The 23,248-nt window shown below is 39.3% G+C and overlaps 1 protein-coding gene across 1 annotated transcript in view; it reads left to right on the top strand.

Moving 5' to 3' along the window:
• Positions 1 to 23,248, top strand: part of UBE2E3 (ubiquitin conjugating enzyme E2 E3) — a 95,531-nt gene that overhangs the window by 49,176 nt on the left and 23,107 nt on the right. The gene's annotated exons all lie outside the window — the stretch shown is intronic.

Genomic DNA, 23,248 nt, shown 5'->3' with positions numbered 1-23,248 from the left:
CTGTGCCCCCTCAGACAGTCTCGCGCCCCCCAGTTTGCGCACTGCTGATTTAAGGGTAGTGTGTGCTTCTTTAAGGGATTCTGGCCCCATTAGTCTATGGGCAGAAGCTACACCTATCAGGGAGCCCACCAGTAGGAGAGGTGCCAATCGGAATAAACCCTGTCAGGGTGACGTCATAGCTCGAGGGTTAGGGCTTACTTCTGGTCAATGAAGTCATGTTAACGAGGAACCCTATCCCTGATATGAGAACTCGGGAGAGTGGCTTGGGGAGGCAGAAGGGTCTGTCTATTTGTCCTGACCAGATGACCCCCCGTGGATACCCCTCTACAGCAGCACCATAGAGGGACAAAGAAGGCCCCATATGAAACCTCTCCCTTTCTGCACCCGACCCCTTACATGGCTATCCCTGTTCCCTCCATCCCGCTGCTGGAGCGCGATAGGAGGGCGGCAGGGGAGCAAGAAGGCATTCTGCGGTCTGCTGGTTGAATGGGGCATTTTACAGTGGTCATGACAAATGCCACTGGCGTTTCGCCGCTGGGACACTTTGCCACGGTGTCCGGTACGCTGCGCACCCAACCTGACCCTACAAGCCAAGCCAGGTCTGCCGCTCCGACAACTGCATTTTAAATGTCCTGCGCTGGACAGCAACCGACCCGCTACAGGCTGCTCCATCTTTAAATGTGCCACAGGGTATTTAATGTGAGCTGTACCAATAAATACCAAAGAGTTGCTTTTGGAAAGCTGAATGTGAAAATGTGTGTAAGGACACAATTCCTTAAACTTTTTGTTTCATTCTGAAACTTGATGAAAAAATCTGAAAGGGAGTTTATTGAAGTGGAGCAGAGACAGATTTTTCTGTTTAAAAAATTTCTTGGCAAAATTCTAGTGTCTTGGTGTGTTATGTTACTGTTATTTTATATGCTTTTATGTTGACAATTAAGTATTTATGCTCCTAAACCATACATTTTTGTGTGCGTTAAACATTTTCATTTGGTAAACCACAGAATCCATCATAAACCTTTTAAATTATTTGTTCAGTTAGTAGGTTTTTGTCTTTTGATTTTCCTGTTCAGATTTTGATCAACTTGAGAAATAAATGATAAACTCTTGAGGGTGAGTTCTGCAGTGTTTTTTTCTGCCTTTTTAATATGCCATTTCCAAATGGCTGCAAAAACCTTCTTTGGCAGATAGCTAATTTTGAAGGATCTCATAATTGCAAAGCATGAAATACACAATGTTACCAGCTTCCCCTTTTTTATATTTTATGTAGGGGAAGCAATTTGCGATGTACTCTCGGATGAATGACCAGCACCTGATTAAAATGTTTTAAGAAATGTATGTATAGCTTTATTTATAGAGCGCCATTAATGTACATAGCACTTCACTGCAGTAATACACGTAACAATCGTATAAATATCAAATAATACAAATAATCATGGGAATAAGGGCTTCAGACATAAAAGTAATATTTAGGAAAAGAGTCCCTGCCTCAAAGAGCTTACAATCTAATTGGTAGGTAGGGAGAACGTACAGAGACAGTAGGAAGGCGTTCTGGTAAGTGCGTCTGCAAGGGGCCAAGGTATATGAGGTGTAAAGTATCAGCCACACAGCTACTCATATGCTTCGTTAAAGAGCTGTGTTTTAAGACGGGTCTTAAAGGTGAATAGAGAGGTGCTAGTTGGATATTGAGGGGAAGGGCATTCTAGAAGTGTGGGGCAGTCAGTGAGAGGTTTTAAGCGGGAGAGGACTTTAGACACGAGGTAGAGAGAAGACATCCTTGAGCAGAACACAAGAGTCGGGATGGTGTATAGGGAGAAATTAGGGCTGAGATGTAAGAAATTGTCCTTTTATCGCCAGTTGAATTGGAAAGCAACGTGTGTGTGTGTGTGTGTGTGTGTGTGTGTGTGTGTGTGTGTATACACACACACATTAGTTATTGGTTGGTAAAATGTGTGTGAATGCTTTGTATAAAAGTTTTTAGGTTTTGAAAATGTTTCTGGAAAAATATAACATTGTTAGAAAAACAAACAATTCACAATCACGCAAAAAAAGTCGAGATATATAAACACATTGTGTATAAGGCCCTGAAAATAAATTGGAGGCATTAATGGCAAAATCGGGGGTGGCCAAAAATATAAAGAAAACTTAGGAGCCAGTCTGGATTTTTTTATTTTCCTATGGCCTTTTATAAAAAAAGTAATTTTTTAAATCTACTGACTACAAAAGAAGACATTTGTAACAGCCAGTCTTTATTAGGTATGGTATTCTTACTGTTTTGAGGCCAAATCATATTGTAATTATCTCACTATTACATTGTCAAGCTGTTTAGTATGGCAACCAACATACAGTATGACACATTTTGTAGAGAATAGGTTGCGACCTTGGACTTTAAACAGCATGATCTTTCAATTAATATGTAATATATACCTAGATGTGCCTACTTCCTTGGTCAAGTCCTGTGGTCATTAAGATTGCACCATCAGTTTATAAAAGATTAAAGCATTGTCCGCATTGACGTCCATACATAACGCATATGTCCTTAAAAAGTCACTTCCAGCAGATTTCATGTTCATTTTAATTAAGGGTTTCCCAAGATTGAAGCTTTGATGATAACAAGGCTTAATTGTGAGTGTTTTAGATATGGAGCCTATAAAAATCTTACTTGGCAATAGCAGGAGAATGATTTATACTATTTTCTCAAATCATCCTGAAGTATTAAATCACTAATCTTATTGGATTCTTGGTGAAATTGAAAGTTTGTTTTTTCAATTCAGATTAATCAAGCATTTTAAAATTAAATAATGCACAAAACTGGTTATGTAGTCTTGAGTCCAATTTTTACATAGAAATATGCATAGTAATGTCTACCATTCATAATATAATTAGTTATTTAATCATTTGACAGCAACATGTCAAGGTCATTACAGATCTGTTTTACTTGGCGTAATGTAAAGTATTTTCCAGATACAGTACAGGCATACCCCGCATTAAGGCTGCGGTCCCAGTCACCGCCACAACGTCATGGCCACGCCCCTGCAAACCCACAGCCATGCCCCCCTCCCGTCGCAAACCTTCCCTCTCCCCCAGATCGCGGTGTAGCGCTGTGCACGCGCCGCCCCCCCGCTGGGCGCGTGTGCCACAGTGAAGACTGGGGGCTCAGCCTTACGTACGTAATGGGTCCAGAGCATGTATGTAAAGCGAAAATGTATTAAAAGGGAAGCACTACCTTTTTCCCACTTATCAATGCTTCGGTACAGGTAGGGAGCCGGTATTGCTGGTCAGGACGTGCTGACAGGCGCATGCGCGAGCTGCAGTTTGCCTATTGGGCGACGGGAATCAGCACGTCACTTCTACAGCGGTCTGTAGGGCAGAATAAAGCCCAATTTATAGTGCCGGCAAAGGCGATGCCACCGATGACGAAAGTTGAACTTTAGTTTTAATTGACGTCGCTGGCGACAAGGCCAGTGATGTCACCAAGGAGGAGGGCAGCGCTCTGTGATTGGTTTAGAGACAGTCACACTTGTTTCGTGGACCATAGTTATTAACTTGTCCAGTTTTTACATTCTGTGCACGCTATATCTCACATGCGGGAACGCTGGTTATTTCCCTATATGCCTTCATTGAGAAGTTAGCCGAAGCAGCGAGTCCCCAATGGGTGTTATTACAGCCAATCCGGAGAGCCCAGTGATGTCACAATTGCCTTGAGGTATTGCAACCAGAGACGTACTTTAGTGGGAGGAGGGATTGAAGTGGAAAGACGCTTCTCGCGTACGCATACTTACGGTACATGGAGAGAGCTGTAAGATTTGCCGGTTCCAGTCTACCCCAGATCGACATCAGAAGAAGGTGCTGGGACCTTGCTGCATCGGTTGGCGTTTCAGTATTTACTCATTCATGCCCTTGTTCCTGTTTTGTTTGAGTGTGCATTTTTTACATATCCAGTTCCATGTAAATTTTTGTAATCATACTACACTATGAGTGCGCCTATTTTTTTGTTTGTTTTTTTTCTGTATGTATGTATATATAATTTGGAACAAATCAGGGCTTTGGGAAAAATGCAGATGTAAATTTACAAAATAAAAAATAGGAACCACCTTTTATTCAAAGGCAAATACCATTTTATAAAAGGACAGTATACATTATAATATGTAACTAAGGGGAGAGTAAAAGGATTTCTGCAGCTTAAAACTTTTAATTGAAAAATATGGCTATAAACGGATTACCTGATTTTAACTACATTTCTCTTAGTTTTTTTTTTTTTTAATAGTGATTTCGTCAAGTCTCTAATGCAATTTTAGAGTGCAGAATTGTGTGATTCAGCAAAAACAGCCATTCATATGAATTGTCACTTTAGTATCATTTAGCACTTTTATGGAGTTGTACTGAAGTGTCAAATACATATATCTTAACACTTCATTCAATTTCAGATCAGATTCAAATTGGGGTAATTTAAAGGCTGTAATCTTGGCTGCAGAACTGGGTTAAAACTGGATTCTCAAATGTCAGCCAAAGTGAAACTATTATTTGGTTAAGATAACTAATATTTTCATCTCCATTTAGTCCTTTCCTTTGAGTTTCGGTAAAATACAAATTCTGAGATCTTTGCTTTGATTTTGCAAATACATTTTAATGATACTACCATTTCAGATTTTTATTTTTTATTTTTTTTATTAACAAGGCCACTAATTACCCTGCACTGCAATTCAGTAGCTGATATATATATTTATTTATTTATTTAAATAAACCATTCCAGTAACCTGGTGGCATTACCCACTACAGACACACATCTCTCAGCTCTGCTTTATTTAAAAAAAAAAAAATGTATCTCCCATTTATATTACAAGCTCTTCCAGGTAGGAACTTTTTTCCTCCTAATGTGTAGTTTTCATTTGATGTAACCATTATTGTTGTGTACTAAATTTCCCTGTATTTTGTAGTACTATTAGTTGCAATACAGGTTGCATTTTTTGTTTTTGTTTTAATAAATGCAGAAGTTGGTTAGCTTTAAGAAAATGTAAATGCCCGAGATGGTGATTTGACCAGTTCTCCTGTGATCAATGGTCAAAACTTCTGTTATTAAGGTAATAATAATAATTGTTTGTTCTTGTATAGCGCTGCTAGTTTTACGTTGCGCTTAACAGAGACATTTTGCAGGCACAGTCCCTGCCCCGTAGAGTTTACAATCTAAGTTTTTGGTGCCTGAGGCACGAGGAGATGAGGTGACTTGCCCAAGGTCACAAGGAGCCAACACCGGGAATTGAACCTGCTTCAAACTTGGTCAGTGTCTTTACTCACTGAGCCGCTCCTTCTCTCAAGGAGGCTCAATATATTAAAACTCATTACAAATGTCATAAAGAGTTGGGGGGGGGGGGGGTAAAGAGCGAGAGAGGAATGCAGTAAGTATTTAATATTACAGTACATGTCACAAACATCCAGCTTTCGAGCTTACTCTCTTCCCTGCAGGGCACTAAACATTAGCAATAACGCTCCAAAACCGTCACACTACATCTCTGCTACGCTTCCACCACCAAGAATAATTGAAAGTCTTACCCTCCGGAATCCTTGGTCCTCTTAATAAAAAAAAAAACCAGTGTGGCATTTTCTGACACATTTTGCTATTCATTTCTTTAAAAGGGTAGAGTCAAGTAGGGCACAAAGACCGTCCTTCAGTTTAGATTTAATATACAAAGTGTACAGTGCTTGTTTGCAGAAAAGGAGTGTTCTAAAAACGTGTTTATATTTATATCAGCCCAATATGTAAGCTAAATACATTAAAACTCCATTTAAAAGGCATGCGTGGGGGGAAAATTCGAAATTTTCAGGACAACCAGAACAAGCAATGAAAGGGCAATATATATACTGCCTGTGAATGCTCACAAACAAAAGAAAAGCGCGCCAACGGAAGTAAAGAGAGAAAACTACTCTTGTCTTGTGCTAAGCAACACCACCAACACCAGAAGTTAATCAATATTGGGTAGAACACCTCAACTGCAATAACATATACATAAAAAAAAATATTAAAGACTGATCATACTGCACATAATACATAATTTAGTGTGATGACTTGATTCTGTAAGATAGTAAATTCAGAGGAAGGTATCATTTCTCTCCAGATTAACTTGATAAGACTGAAAACTTAGACATGTAATGACATGAGGTTTAATACAGATAAATAAAAAGTTATGCATTTGGAATACAAGAATAAACAGGCAACTTACAAATGAAATGGGGCAAAATTAGGTGAATCCTTAATGGCGAAGGATTTAGGAGTGCTTGTAGATAGCGCCTTGGCAATAGTGCCCAATGTCATGCAGTAGCTGCAAAGACAAAAACAATATTATCTTGCATTAAAACAGCAATGGATTGAAGGTAAGCATATTTATGCCACTATATAAAGCATTAGTAAGACTACACCTTGAATATGGAGTACAGTTTTGTGCACCATTCCATACGACATTAGGGAACTACAAAAAGTTCAGAGAAAAGTCACCAAATTAATAAAGGCGATGAAAAATCTGATGAGGAGAGGCTAGCTAAATTAAATTGAATTTTTAGGGGGGTGGGGGGAGTCTGATTCTGGTCCCACAGACAAAATGGTTGCCGGGGGTCTGTGAGGAGGAGCACTCGAGGTGGCTGAAAGTGGGACGGAGCAGTCATTTTGCTCCTACAAGAGGAGGAGGCAAATTGCAGACAGTGGCAGAAAGGGATCAAAAGAAAAAAGGCAAAACATCTTATCTCCCAAAATTAAAGGGGAAGCGCACAATTAAAAATTATGTGCCTCTTGAAGCTATTGATCCAAAATCTCCAGTTTAAAAGGAGCCAGTTTCATCAACTGTATATAACAGATCAATTCAAAAAGACACAACACACTGGTTTCTCGGCACTTAGTTATGGCCAGCAAACATAGTATTAGAGCTGCATATACAAGATCTTACCAGATCACCACACAACGACCATAAAAAAAAAAAAAACGGAGACTTCCGGTGACTTCACCGGGTATGGCTGAATGAAGGTGAAGCTCCCGGGACCCTCAACATAACCTGATTAAAGAGGTGCTTTTCCCAGTTTTTCAGACGAACTGATAGCTATAGACTTCCTGCGATTGCAAACAGATGTAAAAGACCGCCTGCACAATGGGTTTCGCGTTGTTTCACGGCCGCACAGCGCGAGCCTGGTCATAGTACAGATGAGCAAGATGGCGCCACAGCACGTACACCCAACAACAAAGATTACAATTAAGAATGGAACACGACAAGGCTGCTATTGTCCCCTCTTTTCTTTGCTCTAACAATTGAACCACTAGCTGCAAATATTCGAGCGAATAATGATATCCAAGGTATAGTAATTGGAAAAACAAATGATAAAATCTCTTTATTCGCAGCTGATATCATTCTAACGCTTGCAAATCCCCAGATCTCTATACCTAATCTCCAAAGAGCCCTATCAGACTTTGGGAAAATCTCAGGGTACAAAATTAATAATGATTGCTGGTTGGCCATAGAATCCCAGTATGGCAGAACACCTTCTCTGCAAACGACCTTATGGGCCCTGAACAAAAAAGAGCCACAGGTGAGGGGGTTTGAGCTGGGTCTGATGATATGCACCTGGGAGATCTGGGCCAAGTCCAAGAGTAAATTCAATCTGAAATCTACCAAGTCACAACTCACCCTACTATTTAACAACCCTAGTTTTCCTCCAGGATGCGGAACTAAACAATTTGACCAATTTTAACAAAGAATATTAGGACCATTGCCAAGCTGTTATACAATGGGACATTTCTTAGTTTCCATGAGTTTAAGATTAGATACGAAGAACCAGATCTCCATATGTTTAAATACCTTCAGATCAGGCACTCCCTGCAAAATATCTCGCCAAAACTAGAATTTTCCCCTCTCTCAAGTTTTGAATTATTGTGTAAAAAAGGAGTGTTCCAAAAAGGCCTGATCACAAAAATATATGCTGGTCTTGAGGCCTTGGTAAACACCCCTGTTCATGACTATATGCTTAAATGGGCGGCCGATTTAAACAAGAACATTGATGGAGATGATTGGGAGGATATTTGGGAGTTTGCCGCAAAGACATCTATATGTACCATTTATAAAGGAAAATATTTATAAGATTCTTTACTATTGGTACCTCACCCCAAGCCGACTGAAGCAAATTTACCCTCTGGTGTCGGATCTATACTGGAGGGGCTGTGGACAAAAAAGTGATATGCTGCATATTTGGTGGACATGTCCAGCAATACAGAAATGTTGGACACTAGTCCAAACAATTATTGAAAATACAACGGAATTTTCCATCCCGCTGGACCTTCTGACTTTTGTACTGGCAAAGCCAGTTGAGGATGTGGATCATCCGATGAGACGTCTAATATAATTTATACTGACGGCGGCCAGATGCGCTGTGGCGGCCTCCTGGAAAAAGATCGCCCCCCCCCCCACATTCAGACTGGCTGTTGAGAGAAGGATAAATGAGGTGATGCTAATGGGAAAAATGACAGCTTCTCTAAAGCAATCAACAGATGAATTTCATAGAATGTGGGAACCATGGATACAGCAGTAAATTGAGTCACACAAGTCTGACAACTGAGTTCCACAGTACTGGCAAGATAAAAATAACATATCTTAATTAATAAGAACCCAACCTGACCCAAAGTCGACTAAAAGGATAACTTGAGTACAATTCGCTAATGACTAAAAGTAGAATCCCAAAATAACGAAAGGATACCTACTGACGGATGGGTTGGCCATGGCGGGTGTGGGGGTGGGGGGTGGCTTGGATCACTACACACCCCCTCCCTCCAATCCATTTCCCCCTTCCGCCCCCCCCCTTTCTTCCTTCTCCAGTTCTTTTTTTCTTTTTCCTCTTCTTTCTCTCCTCGTCTTGTCCTCTTTTTAAAGGACATTAACCTGATATCGCTAATGGATATGACACCGAACCACCCGACCGAAACTGACACGCCTACCTCTGAATAAACGACAAGATTTACGATACCATATGGTGTGCTGAAAAGCAATTCATTGTATTTTGCAATTCTCCATGTATGTACATGAAAACATCTTATTGTATCATGCTCTGTTCAAATGTGCATGGATGTGGTTTGTAATCCGATTACCAAATAAAAATGTTTGAAATAAAAAAAACATGTTAAGCCGGCCGTCACGTCAAGGTTAGACCAAGGGAGCTTTGGGGCTTCTTGGTTTGTGTGCATGCATGCGTACAGCACATTTTAAATATGGTGTGGTGTGTTTTTAAATGTTTTAAATGCATTAGCTCACACTTAAGTTATATTGTAAAACCAAATACTACGAGTAAAAAAAAAAAGCCATATTGTTGATTTTGTAGTTACTATGAAGAGAAATCCCTAAATGGAATCGCGTGATACATTTGACGCTTCCTGCTGCATACATAACACTCTATTTCTGTTCTAAACAGCTTAATTAGGTTTTTATAGATCAAAGGCTGGAGGCAGTTACTCTTTAATAGATAGCCTCTTTAGCTTCCTGCCAGATAATCCTTTCACGAATAACATACGGTAACATTGCTTGACACTACATTACTTTAGAATGAGTATTAAAATATATTTCTTAGAGTTAAAACTATAGAATAATCCATTCTATAAAGCGTTTTTATATCACATTTTGTTACTATCAACTGCACAAATAGCATTATGCCTACATTTAAATCGGTCCTGTCACAACCTCAAATTTTGGATTCCACAATTTTAGCCTTTGTACTAGTCTTGTATCTTAATGCTTTCATGACTGTAGTGCATTACAAAATATTGTTAGGCTATTTTTTTTTACACCACAGAAGACCAAGGTAAACATTTTGTCTTTTGAGGTTTCTACATCTGTATGCATGGATTAAAAATGACCTTAACAATGAACAGGTCATTTACGTTTGTAGACAAAAATTGATGGCATTGAAACCCATAATCTAGATGCAACCCAGACTTATACACACACAATCACATTTTATATTGCATGTACATGTTTTGCCTGTATTTGGAGACTTAGAAATGTCAGGTCTATCATGGGAGGCCACACCCACCACTGGGCCCAGTACAGGAATGGCATCCGCTCCTGCGGGATCTTTCAGTAGCAGAGCAGTCAATCACACTGGCTTCCTGAAGTTGCACCTCCCCCTCACCCACGACTATGTATGCAAAATCAAACCATAAAAATAGCAGGGCACTATGTAGTCCAAATCTATGCTTCAGAAACTGCACCTTATAGAAGTTATATTTTCCTACTTTTATATTAGTTTAATTGTAGGGGCAATTAGCATCTTACTTTAGGCTACTGAAAATCTGCCTTGAGCAGTTCCGCAAAGATCATTAAACGCTGAGCATAAGAGAAGCAATAAGACGTAAGACATTTGTCAGCGCATGTGTGCCGAGCCCGGCCGCCACTGCGCATGTGCGCCGAGCCCTTCCGCCACTGCGCATGTGCGGTGTGCCCGGCAGCCACTGCGCATGTGCGCCGCACCCAGCCACCGCTGCACATCTGTGGGGCGTGACTATTGGGTTCTGCGCATGCGTCGGCCGCGCGCCCATTAGTAGCGTGACATCCTTTGCGTTATGTTTTTTCGTTAACATGCAAGGATTTTTTTCCCATGAAACAGTGTAGGTGCCAGCAAAGAAATTTCATCTTACCAACTTACCACAAAGGTGAGGAGTCCAGATGTATTGCCTGAAGCCTACTCTGTGTCGTATACCAGAGATACATTCATTGGTAGGCATTCTCCTTTATTGTTGTTTGTAAATAACTGGTGGCCGCTTATATCCCATATATCCTGCCACTATTCCCATTTTAAGGCCTGGCCCAGTTCCCGTTCCCACGGTATCATATATTTATTTTTTGTGGACATATTATCTGGAGAGAGATTCTTGTATATAGTGGAGGTAAACTTGGTTTGATCCACTGCGTTTTAGCACAGGTTCTCAAAAAAGGTACTATAAGAGAGTTCAGCTACATTGAACCCTCTGTTAATAACATTTCTGATTTGAAGATATTTATGAAAGTCTGATGTCAGAGTCCATAGAGAATCTTGACCACTTTTTTTTTTTTATTAACCTGGTTGCTGCTTCCGTTTATAATTGTAGTAGGAATTAAGTTTATGTGAATATATCACATGATTTTCAATAACTCAAAACTGGAAAAAGGAAGCCAACAATGAACATTTCTAAAAGTGCTTACGTGGTGACTTGAGAGTTGTATTTTTTGGAGTAGTAAAAATTGCAGACACACAATGCATTACTAATCAAAAAAGTTGTGTGTGCTGAGCACGCGCATTTTAAATGAAACTTGTTTGTGTCACAGATATTGTATTTGTGATGGTGATGTTTGGTGATGTTTTTAATTCAATGACAGAGATTTGAGACTATAATTTATTTTATTTATTTTTATGTCAAATTTTTATACTATCACTTGGATACATGATATAATTGACTTACGATAACTAAAGTAAGATACATATATTTTGGATTGTAAAGTATTTAAATGCTGTTACTCTCAAAAGTCTTTAATTCAATGTAAATCATAAAAATCAAAACGCAAAGAAGTTTGACTTAGAACGTGTGTGCTCTTTAAGACTTGAGTCACTGACTAATAACTGGGTCAGACACAGATCATGTTTAGTTTTAACTTTGTACCATTAAAACTGTAACCTTTTTTTCACTTTAGTACACTACAGTACTAAATTGTTAGTTCTATGTTAACCGAGAGAAATAGCAGAAGATATATTAAGACTCCTTTTAATGTAAAATATTTTTTACATTTTGTAATCTGGTCTCGGACTTCAGCTATATAGATCTGCTTACATTTTGGATTATTTATAAAGTGTGATTTAAGGACTAATTGGGTAGTGGCTGCTCTGTGTGTTTTGTGCTGACATTTATCAACGTCTTAAATGGTCAAAAAGCAAAAGACCCATTAAAGTCTTTCAGCTTAAATATTCATACAAATGTTACTTGTTTAGATTATATGAAGCTTGGTTTTTAGTCTGATCTCATTACTTGAAATACGCAAAGTCTTGGTGAATAGCCATTAACCCTCCCAGTGCTGGAGAGGCAGCAGCAGAGGGCCACGGCCACTCCATTTTGCGTGACCGCTCCATCTGCTGATGACAGAACGGAAGAGGAGTCCTCTCCAGTTACTCTTTCTGTGCGATCTTGTTCTGCGCTCCAGAACGCCATCTCCCCTACAAAAATGAATGTTTTATTTAACCATATAATTCTTATTTTATGATCTGTTACTTAAACATATTAATTTAATTATTTAAGTTTTATATTAATGTATACAGACTATTCTGGTCATATTTAAATATTCATATAAGGTTATTTTATAGTTTCCCCCTCTGTTGTACACATGCACATGGGTAAGCGTGCACGTGACCGATGCGTTGACTGACAACAGACCTTGGTGAATCTCACCCCTAAGCCTCTTGCAAAGCATGCTTTTGTAGCCTACTAAATATCATATACAAGAACTTTAATTTTCTTTGGGATTAATTCCTAATGATAGGAATTGATACCTACCTCATTAATTCTGCATATGATCTTAGAACACCATTTTAATGGCAAAGCACACTCGCATTAAAAGATCAATGTCGTCTCTGAAACCGAAAACTACTTCAGAATTTTACAAGGAAGTACTTATTCATGTATGCTTTCCTACATCAGGGGTGACTAACTTTCTTTTTTTTCTGGCATACCAATAAATGGGCACAATTATTATTTTATATGAACGGAACTTGTCCTACTGCGCTCCCCCCCCCTTTCCTCTCTCTCATTCCCTCGACCACATCTCTCACATTTCTTCTCCCCCATCTCTGACTAAATCCCCCCACTCACGCAATCCCCTCTCTCAATTCCTCATATCCTCTCATTCAAATCCTCCCTACTCCGCTCATTCGATTCTCTCCTCCTCTCTCAATCCCTCCACCTCTGCTCTCTCAATTCCCTCCAAATAATTTTACCTTGTGGAGGGAGGTCCCTGGTTCAATGGCAAAGGGAAGCTTTGGCCTCAACTTCCGGCACCATCAAGGTGCAGAGGCAAGCCCACGCAGCGCACAGAGGCCCGAAGGAGGAAACTAGTGGAGTGCCCACCCCCAGAGCTGCTGGTACCAAAGTATCACATGGCCAGGGTTGGTCATCCCTGTCCTACATCTTCAGTAGAGATTCTTGTGTTTCCCTATATTAAGTTTAGCTATCGTAAGGGATCATTCCTCCACACACTTTGCCCTACCTTTTTCCAATACACAATTGTGTGACCTGGGCTGACTGTAAATCTTGTGATGGGTTGCTGCCTGAAATCTAGGAACTCCTGTATTTCCAGGCTCATACATGAACAATCAGATGAATAGTAGTGGGACGTGGAAGACATTACATACCCTAATGCTTGTCTACTGTTGCCCTTACAAATGACAAGGTCTGTGTTTCCTGGTCTTACCCACCTTCTGAGCCTAATTCTAGCTGATGCTTAAATCCCAATGTGTATTTATTTATTTTTTCTTCTCTTGTAGCGTTTAAACGTCAGTAATCTAATTTCCGCACAGCTAGATCTCCGGAAGTAGTGGGTCCCCAGAGCTGAAATGAATGGGGTTCAGCTCCGGAGAACCCCTGCTTCAAACATGTGGGGGGAAAAACTAAATGGCATAGATTGCTCCTTTTAAGATGATTGAATGAGTGACTAATAATTTAAATTATGTGGAGTACTGTAATGGAGCTTTTACTTTGTGCCATATTGACCCGTATTGACATAGTGACCCGGTGTCATCAATCCGCGATGCAGGAAATTGTGCTGGTTCTTCTTGGAACTGCCGCATCGCAGCATCATGACTCCTGGCCACTGAGTTCGGCCCTTACAATTGAATATGCCTAATATTGATGAAGCACTGTAGCTGCTGGTTCTCGGGTGGTCATGTACAGTAAATGTGTGTTCTTTTGAAGTTGTTTAAAATGAAAAGATACTTTTGAATAAGTTCAACTTTTGAATAAGATATTTTGAGACAACATCCTCCTATTTGGTGAAACACCACCAAATATGGTTAACTGTAACATAGAGCGGTACAAAGTGCAAGCAGATGCTAGCAAACTGCCAAAAGTTTCTCTATTAATTGTATATTCTCACTCACTCCCCTCCCTCCCTCCCAATTTTTTTAAATATATATTATAATTTTGTAATAAAGTGTTACTTATGTTGTGATACAAAAATATAATGCGCTCATTAGTGGTTAATAGGTGATAAGTGATTGTGACTTAAATAAATATAATATAACCTGATTGGGATGAGGTTTTATGCCGCTGTTCAACTAGGATGGCTCAGCACACCAGGCTAAATGGAAACAGAAGGAAAAAACAGCGCAAAAAAACCATAGTGTAGTATATTAAAAAGTCTATTTATAGAATAAAGGTGAGTGTTGCACGTACATCAATATAAAAATTACACAGCATAACATGTTAGGGACATGTTACCACTCGGCGGGAACAGCAGGACACGAACAGATGTATCTGGAACGTTCTCCCTCTGGCTGCTGGTATCCAGGATCGGTAGGTACAACTCCACTTGAGAAGCCTTCCCGTGTACTGAAGATACTGCAACCGTTGGTTCGGAAGGGGTGATCTCCTGATCAGTTCCGGGTTAGTCCGCGTGTACGTGTGACGTCATCTAGTGGCGTCCCTCTGCCGGTCGCGTCTCACCACACTGATAGCGTATCGAGTGAGTAGAAAGTTCCGAGCAAGTCCCAAACAAAGCAAGTGCAATAGATTAAAGCCGCAATGGGGATAGAAAATGAAAATGAAGGAACGCGCCCTCTCCTACGCGTTTCGTATCGAAATACTTCTTCAGGGAATTCTTTCCTTTAAATTATATAATTGAATTATAAATCCTTTAAATGGTATTTAGCCAATTAAATACTCTCAATAGAAACCCTGCCAAAAGCAGTACACTTTTTGGCATGATTTTAAAACACCTTTGTGGCTGCATTTTGTGATCAATAACCCCTTGTACATTTAGATAAACTGCACATATACTTAATTACTATATGGATATATAGTATATAGTAATATTGTAGATAAATACTTTCTCTCCCCGTGTTGAACATAGAATTATGCTTTAAAGAAGCAATACAATTTAAGTAACACCTATTTTCTTTATTACGAAATAATTATTGGTGAAGTTACTGTGCAATAGGAAGCCTCAATAGATGATGTGACTTCCTATTCACCAGAGAATTGTTTCCCCTGGTCGAAGATTTAAACACTGTAAATATCGAACTGAAAAATGCAATATTTGGCTTGGGTGGACTTACCTTCCCATAAAACAAGTATGGGTTAAAAAAGAAAAAAAACTAGTTGGTAGAACAGCTTCTTTGAAGAAATAAGTAAAATCAATATATTTTGTTTATTTATTTAAAAAAAAATGATAAAGCAAAATTGGACAACTTTTTTTGCAAAATGAAACAAATAAAAAATGTTTTATGATTTGTATTCTATTGTGTGTGGAAAACCACCAAAGATGTGGTGTTGGTTTGTGTTATTTTGCTAAATACTAAACATGTATTTTAAAACAAATGTAACAATACAGCCTTAATTATTTTGGCTGTAAGGTAGTCTAAACAACCTCAATTGTCTGTAAGTTCAGACTCACATCATGTTGTACTTGTTACCTCATGGCAATAAAATAGTTATGATATTCATATAGTAATTAAGTATATGTGCAGTTTATCTAAATGTACAAGGGGTTATTGATCACAAAATGCAGCCACAAAGGTGTTTTAAAATCATGCCAAAAAGTGTACTGCTTTTGGCAGGGTTTCTATTGAGAGTATTTAATTGGCTAAATACCATTTAAAGGATTTATAATTCAATTATATAATTTAAAGGACTTCTCAATTCGTGCGTAAAATATGACGTCAATTTCACATGAAATGCTATAGCGGGCCAACATTCATTAGACCTTACTCTTGCAGTTAAGTTGTCACCAAGTGCAATAACAATTAATCAATGCTACCAGACATTTCAGAGTAGCCATTTATGAGCAGTAATAATGATTACACTTTAGTGAGTATATCTCTTAATTTCAAGAGAAAAATGTAGATATTACCTGTCGCATACGGCACACCTGTGAACACGTCATTGGCATGTGACCAGGGTTAATGCACATGGCTGACTCAAATTTCACCTACGTATGGTACCTCAAATGAGTAATATCTACCCTCAATCCGTCACAATATCTATCTTTATTCCGCCGCCGCCGCCACCACCAAAGACATATCAAATATGTAATTTAGAGCAGGGGTGCCCTAACTGGGGGGCGCAATATTATTTTGGGGGGGAGGGGGGGGAAAGCGCACGGTTGGTTACAGAGATCCTGCGCTCTTCAAGGCATTTAAATGCCGGGGAAAGGGGGGACCGTGCGAGGTCTCTGAAACCTCTACTTGCCAACATTAAGCCGGTGTCTGGACACGTAACTATGGCAAAGCGGCGCCAAATTATGCTGTGGGGATCATGTGACGTCACGGTTGCCATGGTAACGTGACATCATTTGATGCCGCGGGTCACGTGACATTACGCGACCCCGCGTCATCATTTTATGCCGCACTGGGGTAAGGGGGGGGGGGCGACAACGGAGGAGAGCAGGCAGGGGGGCGCAGCAAGAAAAGTTTGTGCACCTCTGATTTAGAGAGACTTGCGGTCCCTATTTCCTACAAATATACAAAAAGTACAGTGCTTACATTACAGAAAAAGATTATTACAAGAACATACAGTATAAAATGCAGATGGTTTCTTAAAACAGCTGCCAGCGACGTCCAAACAGAATCCTCAGAAGTGATGCATATAAAAAAGAAATTGTGCAACACAGCAATAACCTTAAATCATAAGTTGGGTAGGTGGATATATCTCACGGACAAAATTAGAGAGAAAATCACTTGTAATGATTGACCAACTGATCTAAAGACGCGTTCTCTCAATCTGATGCTCCTCCGAGTTGCAATGCAGAATGCTATTTAAAGAGATCCGAGAAGCGCATAGTATAACACAATTTATATAAACACAATGAATTAAAATAAGAAATGTACACTTGCAACTGCAGTGTAAACGCACATAGCGACCAGGGTCAGAAGCAGAGAAACTGCAGCATTTTTCTCGTGGTCTCCTGCTCCAGGCTCTCCCAATGTAGCCAATGATGTCACTTCCGAATTGGGATGATACTCCACTGATAGCACAGAGGGATCCCTCCAACATGGGAATAGACGTGGGTTGATCTGCAGGAACTGAAATGAGTAACCCTACGCGTTTGTCATGTAAGCTTGAGGGAAAATGGCTTGGTCCAATACAGCGGCTCGTCCTGCCATAAGACAATTCATGTTATTTTTAAGACCATTTGTAACCAACCTCAAGTGTCCGTTTGATTTTAAAATACTGAATATCTCTTATGACATTACCCCTTTCAGTGCCCTTATGACGTTAACTGAACGTCACAAGAGCCCGAATATGAATTACATTTTATACTTTTCTAGGAGCGATTGCATCCATATCACTTTGCAGAAGCATTGAAAGCAATGTGAATGGAGAGGAACAACCTCTTATGTCATCAGGAAATGCGTTGCTACCAAGGGATCACTTGATCGCCACTACAGAAATCCAGTGATTCTGTTGCCACTGCTGGACCTCCAGCATCGAAAGGTTGATGCCAGCAGGTTTTGTTGGTATACCGGTTTTCCTGATTATAAGGCGAGTTTTTTTCAATAAAGTTCTAAAGATAAAAGTCCATACCACAAAGTCTTATAATCAGGCTTCGCACATTTTGTGGGTCACAGTGTTGTCCTGCAACACAGTAGCAGTCGGCGCATGCACTGATGTCTTTAATAATTTTAATAATAATTCAAACATTTATTTTTGTACCACCAGGGAAAAATGCAGAATAGGTCATTGGTGTCTACTTTTTTCTTTTTTTGAACTTGGAATCCCTACCAGGACAACAACAACAAAAAATGTAAAGTTTTATTTATTTATTTATTTATAAAATGTTTTACCAGGAAGTAATACATTGAGAGTTATCTCTCGTTTTCAAGTATGTCCTGGGCACAGAGTAAAACAAATAATACATGGTTACAAATACAGTTACATAAATGAACAGGGTATACATTATATACAAGACATTGCGTGCACAGTTAAAGAAAATATATATTATGGGCGTATGAAACAGTTACAGACCAGATTAAAATGTGAGACAGCCTTAGATTTGAAAGAACTTAAACTGGTGGTGGATGTGAGAGTCTCTGGTAGGTTGCTCCAGTTTTGGGGTGCACAGTAGGAGAAGGAGGAACGCCCGGATACTTTGTTGCATGTCTTCCAAATTGAGAGAGTGCACCCATGGGAAGAACATCACTTTAGAACCTGTCTCAAAGTATTATGGTAGCAGCAGTAAAAGCAGCACACATGAGCAGGTCAGGAAAATTATCCCTTCACCTTTTCGAAAGCCAGGAAAGTATTTGCTTGATTTGTGAGTAATGGTAATTGTATGATTATGTAGGAGTAGGCAGAGCTGTGTTCATTGGGCCATTTGCCACACCAAATGCCCAACCCTAATTATGTTATTTATCACCATGTGAGTCACAAGTTTACACATGCTAATGTGTTATAGGAAATTCGTTTTAATGGTATACCTCACTGTTGGTACTGAATCAGAAACAGCTGCACACCATGACATCGTCCACATGAAGCAGCAATTCACTGTACTGAAATAAAAACTTAATTTGAGAATGTTTTGTCTTACGTTTTTTTATGCGCTCTATTTTTTTATTCTTTCCTTTTGGTGTAATGCTGTAGAGACACAGATTTGTATTCTGTTATCTGAGTGTCTCAAAAATCTCTGTAAATCCAGAAGGTTATAATAGTCGAGATGGGAGAGAATGAGGGCCTGTGTCAGAATTTTAGCAGTAGAGCAACAGAGGAATGGGTGCATTTTTGCAATACTACAGAGGAATAAACAACAGGTTCTAGTTGCATATTGAATGTGAGGGAGTGGTGAAATTTGACCCCTAGGCAGCGTGCTTGTGATACTGGGTGTATGATAGTGTTGCCCATAGTAATGTAGAAGGGGGCAGTAGGGCCAGGCTTGGGAGGAAGTATGAGGAGCTCCGTTTTTGACATGTTATGTTTGAGTCAGCGGAGGGCCATTCAAAATGATATAGCGTACAGACATTCAGAGATTTTGGTCTGTAGAGCAGGTATGGGGTTGAAAAGTAAATTTGTGTCATCAGCATGGGGTGATAGTCACCTATAGAGAGTTTGTAAAGAGAAAAGAGAAGAGGTCCCAGGACAGACCTCTTGAGTATCCCCACAAAGAGATCGATAGAGGAAGAGGTGTTCACAAATGAGACACTTAACGTACGATGGGAGAGGGAATGGTCACGTATGGCACACCTGTGAGTACGTGACCTGTATATGGGACAAGGGTTAATGCACAGGGATCTACAGTAGCTGAGACACTTTTCACCGTCGACACAGGTTCCTCAAATTAACAACTCCCCTCAATTCGTCCCAATATACTGTACCATCTGTCACGAATAGCACAATTGTGAGCACGTGACTTATATATGAAACAAGGGTTAATGCACGGCTAAACTAGCCAACTCCCCTTTCTCTGTTGCATGGTACTTCAAATAAGTAAATATTTACCTGTACTCTGTTGCAATATTATCTGCTGCCTCGACCAAAGATAAATGCAAAAAATATGTAGGATCTCTGGTTCCTGTTTACTAAAGAAAAACTATGCACTTAACACACAACTGTTGTAGCAAAATGCATCCAAAAATGTAATTTGCTCTCTACAAGGAACTGTTCAATCAGAGCCCAAAGTATTGCTTATTAAAGTTTGGCTTTAATATTAAAAAAAAGACAGTGTTTAGATTAGAGAGGTTATTACAAGAATACATTTATAATATTTATAAAAGAATAAAGTTATAATAAATGCAGACACTTTCTCCAAATAACAGGATAAAACATGAGCAGAAATCCCTATACAGTACGTTACCATATGTCGTAGGTCCTGTCTAGGAGAAAAGACACTGGAGTAGAAGAAAATTAACGTGTTCTGATCCCAAAACACACCTTTGTTAAATTCTGATTTTCATAATACCTTGGACTTATGTACTTGTCTTCTCCCATTGAAAACAATATAAGCGTTTAAAAAGTCTGCCTCAATATATTAGACCTCATAACTTTATTCCTATAATACTTGGAACAATGTGATTCATATTAACAGGATCAGGCAAGTTTGCCAAATGTAACAAGATGAATTTTGACCGGCTTGCGCCTACATTTTTGCGACAAATGGTTCTGTTCTTTGCTACCAACTAAACACGAAGGGTTTGGCCTTATTGCATCCATCTCATTGCAACTGTTGCACATGTATTTGTTAGTCTTCAGAATAGGTGTCTTCCCATGATATCTGCATATTTAATAAATTGACTCTTTGGAATACCCTTTTAGCCACGCCCCTGGAACCCTCCAAGTACTGTATATATTTGAAGGTACATTTAAAAATGCCCTGTTTATTCTAGTATCAGGAAAGCCATATTTGAATCCCATCTCTGGTAAAGCATATGCCCTTATCTCTAGATTCTAAGAGTCCTATACAACACAGGTCTGACTTTACGGGTCATACAAAAAATTATTGTATTGATTTATTTTTTCGATTTGTATTTTATTGTTTTTTCAAAGTATATAAGTGGGTAAGGGAGGAGGGTTACATAAATCAGATGGTTGGGTGAAGGGGATCCATTTCCAAGTTACAATCATTTGGAGAACATACATTTTGCATTTTCAACATTGCAGATGTCTCATTTCTATCCACACACCCACACACATACACACCCACACACATACAATCTATCAAGTATTGGGTTAGATTAGTTAGCAGTAATCCACCCATGGTTTCCATATCATCCTTCATTCATTGAACAAATTAATGGGGTCTCTGCAGTTGAGAGAGAGATTGAGCTCTGGAAAAGCCCATGCTTTGAATCCTGTTTTTAAAAAAAACCCATCTGTTAACATTTCTGGGTGGATTCCACTTTAACCCTTCAAGTGCCGGTCGGTACCAGTTATTAAAAGACCACTGATGAAGGAGCGGAAGGGGATGAGTCACAATATACAATATTTAAATACACACGAAACGTAGACAAAAGATTCACTTCTACCTATACATTGTATATTGCAGTTATCTAAACATAACCATAGAGAGATTCAATATAAAAGGGAAAACAAATCAGAGAGGTCAAGTGTTCGATACACCTTACAGGGGGACTAAATAATAGGCAATAGTTCTATAATGTTATCCACACCTGTAGACTGCATCCGGTGCAATCTCCCCTAACAAAACATGATTATTTTATTTATTATATATGTAGCTACTACGTTATGGGGCCCCTGAAGTGCCAGACCCCATGAAGTAATATTTGCATCTCGGGGCACTCAGAGGGTTAAATTGTCTGACCTCTTTCAGAAAATTGAGTGCAGAGTTTTTACTAACTGTAGGCGCCTCCGAATATGCCATATAGAGATATATAAGATTCAGGTAAGTATATAAAACAGACCAGAGTAACTTGTACATTTGACTGAAATTACATTGGTCAAATTCCTTTCTCCGATTTGTACACCGGTGAAATAGAACCACCTTCAAGATGTAGCTAGAAGTTCACTACCCAGAACTAGATTATGGGAAATATGCCGGCCATGTGCCTAATTGTAAGGACCCTTTACATTTAAACTAACAAAGTAAAACATAATTGTGTAGCTTTGTGTAATTTAGATTAGTTTGTTCTTTGATTTAGGGACAAATAATGACTTATTTTAGTTGATTCTGATGTATTGGAATTTGATCATTTACATTTTGAATGAGCAAGAGAAGTAGCGAGGCTGATGCAGAATAAATTCACTTTTTTCTTTAAGGACTGCACCAGTGTAGCTGGTACATGGATTTTGGAGAGCTCTCACATCGCTTGCCAGTCCTGGCTACATTTATATTATTATTGCAGCATTCTGGCTAAATGAATTAATTTGGTTGGGTCACATGGTTTAGCTTGTGTTTTAATTCCCCGATTGTTCATGCGATTTAATGTCAAAGTGTGAATTTGACTCTCTATTTTAGACAGATTATGATTGCCACTGCATACTGGCCCTTGTGATATTTAGTCAATTTGATTTCCTTTGTTGGCTATCCTTGCTTCCTTCTAATCCACAATAATGCTGTCATGAGTCTCTCTCCAATTTAAATCATTTAGTTTTTTTTATTTTTTTTTTTTAAATGGGGATTAGGTCTTTTACACAACCAAATTAAGAATAAACTGTCTAAAAGCAATTTCACTAGGTGGTTAGTCATTCTTGTGTAGATTATTGTGGCATGTAAAGCAAAAAAACATATTTCAACCTTCCTCTGACATCTTTTCTCTATTTGACACCTGTTTCGCATAATTCTTTGGCCCTTTGTCTAGATTTATGGTGCCCGTCTGTGCCAGTATGTCCTCTGGCTCCTAGCGTTTTTTCTTTTTTTTTAAAGCAGCAATACATGATTTTATAATTGGAACCAGAGGGTCCTCTGGTGCTGAAACTTGTGATTGAAACCCTTCGGTTTCTGAGATAATTACCCTTTTTGTGCCGGTGCTCCTCATGGGGAATCAAATGTGGGCACGTGTCGACTAATTGGGAGCTGCAACCAATGACACTGCAGCTTCTCTTTGTCTGCAGATTCTGTTAGATATATTGGCCATATTGTTTCCCCATGAGTCGGCACCGGCCCCAATGAGTACACTGGAAATTGTTTTGGAAACTGTGGGATCCCTGGCACCGAAAATAGCATGGAGAAGGCTTCCAGCCTGCAAGTTGCCCCTTCAGCAGCACTGCTTTTAGAGCATAATAATTTTGTTGGATCATGCCCAAACATGCTCCTTTAAACATACCATAAGACTGGTGGTCTGTTTGTTTTTTTTGTTTATTTTTGTATATGCATAAAATTCAGGCACTTATGTGATTCCCCATACTTAATGCACATCTTTATCCTACTATACCTGGGAAGTCTCTCCTCCTGCATTTCACTATGCCCTCCCTATTGCTTTTGCTGTTGACTGTTTCCTCAGCTCTTTGTAAATGTTTCTGTTCTCTCCAACTTCCCCACACCCCTCCTTTCCACATTTCTTTATCTCCCCTCCACCTATGCCTGTGTCCATACACTGG

The sequence above is a fragment of the Ascaphus truei genome, chromosome 7 (genome assembly GCF_040206685.1).
Source record: "Ascaphus truei isolate aAscTru1 chromosome 7, aAscTru1.hap1, whole genome shotgun sequence".
NCBI lineage: Eukaryota > Metazoa > Chordata > Amphibia > Anura > Ascaphidae > Ascaphus > Ascaphus truei.
This window is presented reverse-complemented; position numbering and strand designations above follow the sequence as displayed.